Source organism: Cyanistes caeruleus, chromosome 2, assembly GCF_971803275.1.
Source record: "Cyanistes caeruleus chromosome 2, bCyaCae1.hap1.1, whole genome shotgun sequence".
Lineage (NCBI taxonomy): Eukaryota > Metazoa > Chordata > Aves > Passeriformes > Paridae > Cyanistes > Cyanistes caeruleus.
Genome location: NC_141702.1, coordinates 60,923,459 through 60,936,386, shown reverse-complemented (window position 1 = coordinate 60,936,386; position 12,928 = coordinate 60,923,459). Strand labels below are relative to the sequence as shown.

At 40.8% G+C, this 12,928-nt stretch overlaps 1 protein-coding gene and 1 long non-coding RNA gene across 3 annotated transcripts in view; one reads left to right on the top strand and one right to left on the bottom strand.

Annotated features, from left to right (window-relative positions):
* TULP4 (TUB like protein 4) overlaps positions 1–6,735 on the bottom strand; it is a 149,698-nt gene extending 142,963 nt beyond the window's left edge. Inside the window, exon 1 of one of the 2 annotated variants that reach the window (XM_086868528.1) lies at positions 6,657–6,735. The gene's annotated coding sequence lies outside the window, so the exon portion shown is untranslated. Of the gene's footprint in view, positions 1–6,534 lie in introns of both variants that reach the window. The other variant, XM_086868538.1, reaches the window with a different exon arrangement.
* A 12-nt stretch (positions 6,736–6,747) lies between these two features.
* LOC147654848 (uncharacterized) lies at positions 6,748–11,845 on the top strand. Its single transcript, XR_015280891.1, has 2 exons — positions 6,748–8,941; positions 11,158–11,845. It is a non-coding gene; the product is annotated as an uncharacterized LOC147654848 (long non-coding RNA).
* The last annotated feature ends 1,083 nt before the right edge of the window (positions 11,846–12,928 follow it).

Below are 12,928 nucleotides of genomic sequence, written 5' to 3'. Positions count from 1 at the left end.
AAAGAGGACTTAATCCTATGATTTGTATTTTCTTCTACTGGAACCCTATTAAAGGTCCAGCTGCATCAAAGCTTTGGCTGTTGAGAGAAACAGACTAATTCTTGCTCATAGTGCTCTGTTACAATTCACAGTAACACTTCATATAGGTATCGTTAGAAGAACTATGTCCCTTCCCCCACTGCTCTAATCTTTTTTTAATCTATTTTATATCTTCATCTCCACTTTGGAAAAACAGCAAATGGTTCCAAACTGCATACCTGTAACATGAGCTGGTTTAATTTTATCCCTTGATCATTCATGCAAGTTAGCAGATTTTCACTGCATAGCTTCCCATGTCCATATAAAATACAAATGCATTTATTTAAATATCTCCTAGAATTCCAACACTTTAATTGCTTTAGCCAACTGAATTCATAATCACTTACTGGACAGTGGAAGCTGTAGTCCCATTTTCTGACAGAAAATTTAAAAACAAAAATACATATATATATATATGTGCCATAAATGATCCTTCACCTTAAGCATCAAACATCATTGAAGATCTTCTAACAAACCGTACCAGATAAGAGAAGGAAGCAGAAATCTAAACCAAGGATAAGTCCACATCAGACTAGGAAAATCCTCAACAGACTCCAGCCCAATCCAAGTCTGGAAATGCAAATCAAACCCATTTGATTTATTTCATTATTTCTTTACAGATTAAGTGAAAACTCCTGTACTGACCATTTCATTTACATATTGCTCTGTTCCCGAATTATTCAGGAATGTCTTTTTTTTTGTCAATGATGGGACAAATGCCGGTCTTCTACTATGCAACCACAGAAAGTTCTACTAAAACCTCAGTCGAAACTTGATTCAATCTTATAAATTTGGCACTTACTTTCCACAGACCAGCTTTTTGGGCTCACAATGTTTCTACAGATACATTCCATACACAGTAGATATGAATCCACTGTCTTTACAAAAGGATACATTGATAAGAGCAAAATTCACTGTAAGCATTTCTCAGGTTCCATGTTAAGATGAATGCAAAGCATAAATAAATTAGACTTTACTCAAACTGAAAAAAAAACTTTTATGAAGAGTCCTTTCTTTATATTTCACAGTAAACAGGAGTTTGCATCCAAGGCCTAACATTCCATATGTGTTCCATATCAAGCACTCAACCTCATCCACAGAAGTTTCTTTTCAAATTTTACAAATTAAAAATAACAGGGTTTTACATCAAGCAAATTAAAGGAGTGGATGATTGTAACTCTTAAGCCAGCAACAGACAAACTAAAAATGGAGATGTTAAACTTTTGGCATTCTTGTGTCACAGGATGCTGAAGATGCTAAAGCTATCAAGAATTCAAAAAAAAATGGCATAAATTGCCCACAACTCTTAAAACCCAAACTATTAAATACCATCTGCCCACAGACCTCTAAATTGCACCCAGCTAGAACCCAGTGACATTTCCCTTCAGACACTCAGCTGTCTGTACACCTTATCATCCTCTGCTCTGGGCATCTGCCATCATTCACTGTTAAAAACAAGATACTGATGTAGAAACACCTCTGGTGTGAGCTGATATGCCATTCATAGGTCCATATTTTTGTGCCTGGGAAAAAAAGAAGGTACAGTATCTAAAGCTGGTTCAACACCTACACTGTTCAAGTCCTTCATTTCCAAACACTATGTAGGGCACTTGTATGGCAGCCAAGATATTTATATAGTAACAGTTCTTAATATACTTACATGACTCGTGAGAGCTGGGGAAGACACCACAAGTATATAACTCTTCCTCCTCCCTTAGCTGAATTCACTCCCCCTTAAAAGTTTTGCTTAACACTTAAAATAGCTTTATGAGTAACGTTTTTTCTATTTTTATAGAACAGTAACTATTACCCATACCCTCTATGATCTGCAAGACAGGATTTGTGTTAGTCAATCTACCTTAGGCCTCTAGGGTTGTGTTTCATGTTTTAGTTATTTACAACTGAAAGGATTTCACAAAAATCATCCCACCATTCCATTAGAATAGAGATCTGTTCTTTATAAAGCAAAGAGAGCAATAACATTGCTACTAATGCTTGGATGCTCAAAAGACCAAGGTTCCCATTGTATTAGATACTGCATCCAAAGGAGAATAAAAGTGAGAGTGCTTTCTCCCTCATTTAAGAATTTTGTTAGTTATGGTCTTTCTCCAACTAAAGAGTCTCCTGTGGACTGTGATCCATCACAATCACAGCAGGCAGTCAACCTTTGCCTTTCCCAATAACTTTATTTGCTACTTATCTTCAAAAACACTGTTCTTCTATCATATTCTTGCTATATGTGCAGAGGGATTATTTTCTTGCATATTGTGTCTAACATTCACGGCTCCTTTTCATGTCTTTTGTCTGCTTAAGTGGTGCCAGAGACCACTGGCAAAATATTTGCACCAATTCTCTTTAAACAGCTGTATGCATGGATTTAGCTGCCTTTGAAATTTAATGTTCAAACTAGTGTAACAAGAGATATACAGGGATTTTATTTAGAAAACAGTTCAGCTCCTAGATATTTGCTTCAACAAATATTTCATTAAAAGAGTGTCTTCAAAGGAAAGGAATCTATTCCACTGCACGTACAAAGAGGAGGAGGAACTGATAGGATGGATTGATGTGAATATTGAGAAATGCTAGATCTTTCTGTTCTGAGAGTCAGTCTACACGTGAGTGTTTTGCAAATAGTATTTTGCACTCGACAAGGATGTTAGAGACTATTCAAACTTAGGGCACCAGGAAGGTGTATGACTACCGTGTGGGTCTGTTAGCTCTCAAACTATGCAGAAGGCAACAAAGGACCTCCACACTACACAGCCCAGCTTTCCAGTGGGAAGTTCTCCAGACCAGATTTATTATCTTAAGCTCTCAAGGATATAGCACACAGCAGAGTAATACTAGGCCTTTCACAGGTGTGAGCACAAAGTGAAAACCATTATTGTGAACCATTTGAAAGACTGTAAAATGATGTAAACAAAGGCATTAGTTAAAAACTATGCAACAGAGAAACAATGGATCAAATAATAAAAGCATGTATCAAAACAAGAGTCATACAAAAACAATAAGCACAGCAACAGGCAGCTTCTTGAAACTGGACTTCTCAAAACATTTCCTCTTGGACCTTTTTCCAAATAATCCGAAACCACACAAATCTAAGGGAAGTCTAGACGCAAGTCTGCCAACAAGAAGGCATTGTTACTGCAGAGAGCCAACTGAAATCACTGACTACACCTGCCCAACTTCTGACAAACATTTCATTACAGTAGCTAAGCCTTCGTTCTCTTTAATAAAAGGTTTGTAACTTAGATCTAAGTCATAAAAGCTTATACTTCTTGATAGCATTGAACTTTCTAGGAATACAGTTCCCATATTATTTAGCATATAGTACACTATACTTTTCAAACTATAATCTTTCCATTATCAAATTACATATCCTAATTTGTATTTTATCTCTAAATGACAATGGCTTAATATATTACCTTGAATTTTAAAAAAAAACTCAACTTTTTGTTCTATTTTGCAAACTAGCAACCCAGCATAAGACCTCAAGTCCTAAGTAACTATGAAAATGCACTAATAATGTTATTAGTGATAATCAACTGCACATCCCAACTGACAGACACAGCTGGAAAACAACTCAAAGATGTGTACTTCAAATCCCTAGCATCAGAAATTGTTCTGCTACCAGAAGCATTACAAAAATGTGATTTCCACCAGCTCTATTATAGCAAAGATGAAGCAAAACGCAAGATATGAGGATGCTGGCCGCGCAACTCGCTCGTTCACACACACTTTTTTTCATCCTGATCGATATCAAGAGACATATGGACAAACTCCCTGAGCAGTCAAGCTCCCTAGTAACTTAACTAGAGACGTGCACCATTAGTACCTGGATCACCTTAACAGGAACTGTCCTGAAGCATTTTCTAACTCATCAATGAATTTAGTTAAGCCTTCAGCAAGGTTTCTTCTGGCAATGGGAAGAGAAGTCTGTTCTCCATAAGGCATAGGCTCAGCTTCCAACACTGGCATGGAAGGTTTAGTATGAAATTACCTCAGTTATCATTAAATGAAATAAAAATGCTACAACAGAAACAGAAAGGTGAGTTTGTTGGGGCTTTATTGCAAAAAAATAATTAAATCAAAAAGTCCGATTTTATTATTAGACCTACTTATAGAGACTTTTATAGTGATCACAGGCAGACAATGATCTCTTTATGAGCACTAGATAACATGATAATAATTACCCTAAGATAAGAAGAGAATAATTACACTGAACTCTTTTGCAAGGTGCTTTGAGACCTACTAATGAAAAGCAATGCTAAAAGCTGTGTATTATACGTATGCTTAATAATTACATAAAACAAGTACAACTAAGGGTAGCTAAAAACAACACTGATTTTATTTGAAAGTTCAGATGAATCAATCAATTTTTTGTGATAAAAATGAATCAGCTGCACTACAACAGCTTTCTTGGTGCAAGTGCACAATAGAACCATTTATATCTATTCATTGCCTTACTGAAGGAAATATGCTGAATATTTTAAACTGTCCATCACTACCTCGGTATAGCTCAACAGGAGTGGGGTTTTCATAGAAAAATTAAATGTGTTAAGGGTTTTACAATAAACATTTGTTGACTAGGTGAGAAATCCAGTCTGTTGTCAAAAACAGTGATGCAATGTACAAAAAATAATTTCTTTCTATGAAAATCATTCATAACAGTTATAGTTGTCAGTTTTCTAAGCTATTTTTAATCTTATAAATAGCTATCTATATATACACTATCAACCCACTACCTCCTTTCAGCCCCCAAGAAACTGCTAATGACCTTCTTACAAAATTCCATTGGGGGCGTGGGGGAATATGCAGTTTTTTGAAATAGCTCTACTTTGCCTGACATTCACACTGCCTGTGAAAAATGAGGCCCACTCGTGCAAATGATCCTTGTAAGAGCAATCAGGTTAGGAACTACTGGCATGAAGCTATTTCTTGAATTAGGATTACAGGATCAAATTGATAGCTAGCATCCCCAGGGTCACCATGATTTTGCTATTGTGGAAAAATCCGTGATGATATCCTCAAAATAATTTTACCAGAAATCCTGATACAATGAGATGACAGTTTAAGTCTTTAAGCTTAAGTATAAACAGTTAAATGTTAGTGGCTCATATGCTCATCTCCAAAGCTGTCAATATTGTATTATGGTATAACACTTGCTATTTAACACAGCTCAAACTATACTTCATTTTATTAAAACTTACTTAAAGACTTAAATTTTGCAAATTATTTGTAAAAACAAACATTAAAAAATATTTTTTTTATTGACAGTTTTCATAGGTACAGAAAATATCCACTGCAAATGCCCCTTACCTATTCAAAACACAGGATGTTACTTATGAATCAGTAATCCCTGGACAGGCAAATTTAATCCTGACAAAATGAAAATACCTATGACAATAATATGAGCGCAATTATATTTTTTAAAAGATGAACATTTTCTATTAAGAGGCCCTCATTTTGTTCTGGTTTGAAAAACACGTATATCTAAGTCACGGGTGAAAAAGGACTCTTAAATACAAGAACATCACATTTGACTCAGGCAATCCCTTAACCTCAAATTGCTGGAGGCCTGGCTGGTTTCCCAAAGAATCACAGCACGCTCACCCTGTTGTTACGGTGTTTCCTAAGCATCTGCTATGTGCCACTTGCAGAAACAGCAATCCAAACAAGACAGACCTTTGATCTCACCCCATACAGCTGGTTTTAATTGTCTGTTCTACTGTCTCAGTCAAATTTAAGCACTGAACTGGTAAACAATTCCTGCACTTTTAGGAAGGCAAGGTGCTGGAACACGTTGGCACACAGACGCTTACTGAAAGGCACGATGAGGAGACACAACACAAAGAATGCGAAGGAGTTGCGCTCCCGACGCGGATCTCTGCACATCGCGGGGCGCGACTCCGAACCGTGCGGCCCCCACCCCGCTAAGGCGGGGGCACGGGGGAACGCCGCGGGAGGGGAAAAACATAGAAGAAAAAGACAGAAATATTTACAAATGGTAGCGCTACTAGCGATGCACGGAGAGTCACAGGTGATGCTGGAGCCAGCGCTTCCCTCCCCGCCGCCACCCGGGGCTCCCGGACCTCCCGGCCGCTCCCAGACCTCCGGGGGGGGGTGGGGAGGGGGGCAGGCACCACTCCCGCCCCGCGGCCCGGAGCCGCAGGTGTAAAGGAAGGACGGGGGCTCCGGGCAGCCTCCCGCCCGCGTTCCCGAGGCTCATCCCGGCCGGTGCCCGGCGGGCGCGGGGGAACCGCCGCGGGAAGGACGCGGCTGGCGGCACAGGGCGGGCGCGCACGTCCCGGCGGCGCACCGGGACCCCCCCGCCCCCAGGGAGCGGGACCGCCCTGCCGGCGGCCGGCGCCCACCGGAACAAAAGGAAAACAGCCCCGGAGCCGCCCGCGGCCCCACACAGCGCCCGGCCCATCCCGCCGCACCTCCCGCACTCACCTCGGCGCGGCAGCGGCGGCGGAGCGGGCGGCGGCCACTCGCGCCCGCGGGCTCCCTCCCTCCCGCTCCCTGTTCCCCTCCCTCCTTCCTTCCCTGCCCGCCCTCCCGGCTCCGTCTCTCACCGCTCCCGGAGCGGCGGCGGCGGCGGCTGGGCCCGGCTCCCCCGCCACGTGACCCCGCCACGTGACCGCCGCCCTGCCCCGGCCCGGCTCCGCCCCCGCCGCCCGCCCGGCCGCGCCGGGATGGGCCGGGATGGGCCCCGCCGGGGAGCGGGGCTGGCCCACAAACCCGGCCCGCGGGACCGGACACGGACACGGCCTCGGCCGGGGCACACCGCAGCGCGGCGTGGGAGCAGCTCGTGTGACGGGGGATACAGCCGCCAGCACGGCCCGGTGCCCCCCAGCCCTTCACCGCCCTGCCCGCCCGCTGGAGCAGAAATGACAATAGCGGGCGTGACACGGTGCCAGCAAAGCTCTGAGAGCAGGCTTACCCCTCCTGCCTTCAGGGCTGAGAAAGAAGGAAAGTAAGTTGATGCCAGTGTCTGGGGCGTCGAGCCCCATCGTGTGCTTCACACTCCTCCCTGCAAGAATCACAAGCGCTCTATTCCTGCATTTTTGACTTGCACCAGACGCCACAGCGAGCGAAAATTAACTGTGCTGACCAGTGTTCCATGCTAAGCGTAACCTTTGCACCCAAAAAATAATGCTTACAGTAACGGGTCAAGGGGGTGTCCCGTGGGAGAGAATGCCTTTATCCTTCCAACCGGGAAATTCAGGATACAATCCAGAGATACCGACACTACAAGATCTGGGGGTGCCTCAGTAAAAGCAAACTGATCCTGTATTCTGGTATCACATTCAATGCACATTCACTTGCTTCAGAAAGGAGCAACAAAATGCCTGAACATAAAAGGTGTGAAGCACTCAGTAGTTTAAGGAAACCTCGAGCAAACTGCAATTATCAGCTTTAGAAAAGCCATCCAAGGAATAGTACACGGGGAGCAAGAAGTGAAAAGGCCCTATCCCCTGCTGGCTTTAGTAATCAAAACTTACAGACCATTTCAGAAACTAAAAAGGTAAATATTTTTCACACCATTGCCCAAAGCTCCATAAGGATTTTATCTTACAATGTATAGCAAGAAGGGGCCAAACTTTGTGGCAGAGGACCAGCTATGTGTGCAAAAATCTGGAAGACTGAAGCCTGAAATAATGTGTTAGAGTTGGGTATACATTTTGTCTGTTAATAAAATTCTCATTTAGAAAAATAGTTGCTTTTTATTGAAGATTTTCAGTTACGCTACACAGCTAAACCCTGGGACACCTCTTAACAGATCCTATAGCTAAAGTGCAATAAAAAGCTGTCAGGCTCCATTTCTGGGTGCATTACAGAGTTGTTTCCAACTGGTGAGCTGTGAAGACCAGGTTCTTTCCTGAACTGCCCATTGGATATCTTCACAAGACAGCCATCACCACCACCGATGGGCTTATATTTCGTATCTTTCAGCAGAAAATTTTGATGAGCTAGAACAGTTAAAAACATTGCTCATTCAGTTCTTGTGTCTGACTTCACCTATCTGTGTCTTAGCTCAATTCCTAGTTTACTGGCCATCAGAATAATTAAATTTAGGTAGTAAAGAAAAAATACATCAGAGAGAGGTTTGAAAAACACCACTGCAGCTTTAATTGCCTTAGTAATCCTGCCCTCTTCACCCCAGGCACATGAACTAATGTGCAACAGTGCTACCCCTTCTGAGCTGCACTAGAAGTTGTGGCTGGTTCATAATGACAAGAGAAATCTATGTTTGGTAGTTTTTCACCAGCCTTTACACACTATGACCATGACTGACCGATACTTTGCAGGAATCCCATCCATTTTGCACCCTGTTGTGTGTTGAGGAGTGAGGGAAAATACATGGGAAGATGTTTGTTCCATCTCTCTCTATCAACATAACACATTTGTTTTCCAAAAATGAATTTACACAGATGCACAAGAGTCCCAGGAACTAGAACCAGATACTTCAGGTGTTTAAACCTTGCAACAGCAGAACAATTCCCCATCTTTTTCATCTGCATGTGTGAGTCAACAAGATATTTTTCTATGCTGGGGTGGACTACAGCATCCCTCCGTGTGCAGAAGGGAAGCAACAGCAATCTCAGATGAAGTCCATAGTCTGAGTGAGTGGAACCCAGGAGCATCTTCACAAATAAGACAAAGCCTCATCTTCCATAGTGCAAATAGAAGCTAAAATCTCTACTTATTTATTTATAAATAGTAGAGTAGTATTTAATATCTATTATTTATTTATAGCAATAGAACATGGTCTTGTAACTTGCCTATGGGACACCCTTGCTCTATAAAAGCAATGGGATATCACACTTGGGAAAATACCACTACTGCATTGCATCAGGTTTGTGAAACTATTTTGTACTTTTTTGAACCTCTGGAGGACTAAAGGTTCTTCCCTAGGATAATGAAGCACTTTAAAGCATACTCAATTCACGCTTCACAATATTTCTTGAAGTTATATACAAAACATATAAAACCCAAAGGAAATAGACAACCTTTTCTTTCACTAGCCCACTCATCCCTTCCTCCTCCAGTGGAAGTCTGACCTAAAGTACCAGTTCATTAGATTACAGTGCTAACAGTATAAATAATTCAATAATCCAACTGCAACATTTAATGCAACTTCAGCAATACAAATTAATAGACACATTGACCTAAAATTATGTTATCAAAATCATCATCTCCTGCACTATTGTTAATTTTATTACAAAGCCTAAACACCCCACTTTTTTCTGTTTCTTTTGGTTTTTTGTTTGTTTGTTTGAATGCTTTGATTCTGCTCAGTTCTTGGTATTACCAGCCTAAGAAAAAGCTTAGTTACTTAGCCAGCTTGACTGGATAATCAAGATCAGTCAAGTAACTGTACAGAAAAGTCTGTAAATTAATTTTTGTTATTGGGATATTTTAAATTTAAGGTCAAAGGCAAATAGACATGTTCTTTCAGAAGGAACTCGGCTCTTTTCCCATCATAACCAGGCATATGCTTGTCCATTTTACCCAGATGTGAGAGAAAGCAGCTACTTTAATATCTGTCCATTTCTGTAATCCATTAATCCCATATTCACAACCCTCTAAGGAACCAAAGGCTGGCCTCTTTTTCAGAAAGACTTTCTTGTAATATCTCCTTTCTTTTTAAAGGCAGACACCATTAACAAAACTAGTAATGACACTTCCTGAAGGCAGACGATAAATCCCATTCATCTATAAGTGACTATGCAAATTTTTTTGAACACCTTTTTGTTTTTAATTTCAAAAATCTTGAGGAAAATCTTCAACTCACATTCCTTGTTCTGCCCAATAGCACATCTCAGATATTTTTCTTGCAGGTAAAAGATTCATACTCTCTTACCTTAAATGTGTTTTATTGTGGACACTTTCTTCCTATTTCATTTCCGTTTTCATGATTTCTTCACCTTTCACAAGCTCATTCTCTTCATGCTCACTTTTACAACTTGGGTATGTTGGGACAGAAAACAAGGCACATGACTTTAGGTTGCCTTCTAAATCCAAGCAACATTAGCACTGTGAAGAACAGAACTGTGATTTCCGTGGGCACTGTGTTCCCAGAACTGGTGAGCCAATAGTTCTCTATACACTCATTAAATGGAAAGCCACAGGTGGTTGGTTATTTAATAATACAAACGCTTCCCAGAAGTTTTTCATAGGATTAATGGAAAGGGAAAGTGCACCCGAAAAATCAAATGTAACCATTATTATTAAGATCCTCTTGAATCCATTAGTTTAAATTGGAGCTTTTTTGTTTGTTGTTTTGGGGTTTGGTTTTTTGGTTTGCAAGGGTTATTTTTAAGTATCATTTGGGATCCAGCTCTTCATAACTAATCCCATCCTAAAGACAGTTTCATTTAAGATGCAGATCTACTAAATTCAGATAACTATGGAATAACAAACTCGGTTACATATTTCTAAACAAACAACAATAAAAAAGTGCTTGCATCTTTCAGGTGTGATCATTAGAATGTAAGCAAAAAAGTGTTTAGTGTTGGCATGTGATTAAATCCACATAAGCCTGACTGTTATAAAACTTAACAATACCTTTGAGTTCAACAAGCTCAATTCAACTACGTATGCTCTAGAATCAAGAAGTCTAAAACTAAATTTCACTCCAGTTTTTCAGTCCTTCTGGAAATAAATGGAAGCAGAGAATTATGAAAATGTCCTAAATTAAAAAAAAAAAATCTTTATAGGTAGTAAAAAAGAAAAAAAAGGTACACAGAATTCACCTTGCAGAACACTACCTTACAGAACCTAGAATAGTTACTGAAGTGTCTTGTGTTACAATGTAAAAGCTGCTTTTGTAGATGCCTCCATTATTCTACTTTCCTCCTTCACCTCTATCTGGATTTACAGCATGAATAACTGTCCCATTTTAAATGCATTAGAGTTTCATATGCAAACTTGCTCCCTTTTTTCACATGCAAATCTATTCACTCCTTCCACATATAAACTTAACTCATTTTTGTTAGTTTTATATGCTCAGCTGATTCCAAAAGGCATTTCCTTTTGATGTACCTCACCTTGAATTTTCCTCCACCACAGGGAAGCACATCAGAGAAAGAGAAACAAGTCAGATTCCAGAGCTTACCTGGTCAGATTCCCCAACAGAGCAAGGATTTCCTCTGTAGCTGAGGGAATAGCCAGGGTGAATGAGGATTGACCAAACCCTCCAGTTGCCTGGCTGTTCACTCCAGCTTCCTCCTGCCTCATTTTTGTTGCAGAAGCAGCTCCAACCTTCCACATACATTTTGCCCCCCTTCTTCAAGACCTGAACAGGGAAAACAATACCTAAAGACTCTTGGAGAGAGGAGTCCACACTGAAGCAGGATTCCTGGTAGGAATTGCAATGCAGTGGGGAGCCTAGACTGGAGCAGGCTGTGCCTGAAGGACTGCACCACATAGAAGAGTGACCCACATTGCAGCAGCTTGGGGAGGACTGTTGCCCATGGGATGGACTCACACTGGAGAAGTTCATGGAGAACTGTCTCCCATGGGAGGGACCCCACACTGGAGCAGAGGGAGGACTCTTCTCCCTGAGCTGTGGGAGAAACATATTGTGTGTGATGAACTGACCAGAACTCCCATTCCCCGTCTCCCTGCACCACTGAAGGGGAGGAGGGTAGAGCTGGGAAAGAGGGACAGGTGGGGGAGGAAGCTGTTTTTAAGGTCTTATTTTAACTTCTCATTATCCTGCTCTGGTTTTGTTAATAATAAATTCAATTAATATCTCTAATTCAAGTCTGTTTTGACTAACAGTATTTGGTGAGCAATCTCTCTCTGTCCTTACCTCAGCCCATGAACTATTTTCTCTCCTGTGTCCAGTTGTGGAAGGGTGTGATAGAATGGCTTTGGTGAGTGTCTGGCATCCAGCCAGGGTTAAACCACTACAGTGCTAAACAGGGGAAATACATTCATGTGTGGGTTGTTGGGGGTTTTTTTAACTTTACATAGTACTTCAAATTATGGCACACAAGATAGTAACTGAAGAGATGAAGATTAGTACAGATGGCAATGGATTGGAACTAGTTAAGTGTGGCAGTGGATGGTACTCCAAAGAAAACAGACTGAGGAGATACAATAAATGAAGTCCCTGAAGAATTAGTCATGATACTGACCTTTTCAAAATTTTTGTTACGTGACCTTAGAACAAAAACATGAGTGTGCTAATAAAATTTGCTGATCACACAAACATGAGGATCAACAATACAACCCAGACTCAAAATAGATGTATCATCCAGAAAACAATGTATGACCCTCAGAAACAGACCACTAAAAAGAATAGTACAAAGTCATGAATTGAAGGGCTTGAAAATTTTAAACTGAAGGCATCAAGTGAAAAGAGAGGAAGAGAAAAATCTGCTGCCTCTGTCAGTCAGCAGGAGAAAACCTGTAAGGTATTTGATGACATCATGAAATAAGCTAGTACTCCCAGAATTTCTAAGAGAGTTCTGGAATATGAAAAATATTGTGCTGGTTCATACAGTAGTGATCAATTACATTTAAGAATGGTAAATTAAACTTGAAATGGGTACAAAGGGGGGCCAGAAGAAAGAGATATGACTATCTGTGTGTGACTCTATGAAACTGAGTAATTTTGCCTATTTCACTTTCTGTGTCAGGCTAGGCTCCCTTTTTATGCACTTCACAAGAAGTTTAGCATTATGAAACCCTAGTTCAAAGTGAGTCCTTTGAATATGTCTACAATATAAAAAAGATCAATTAATATAACTTTCTCAGCAAAGAGCACATTAGAATATTAAAACAAATAGTAGCTGGTGGAAATACTTCCAAGGTCCCTAGGCTTTTCAGACAA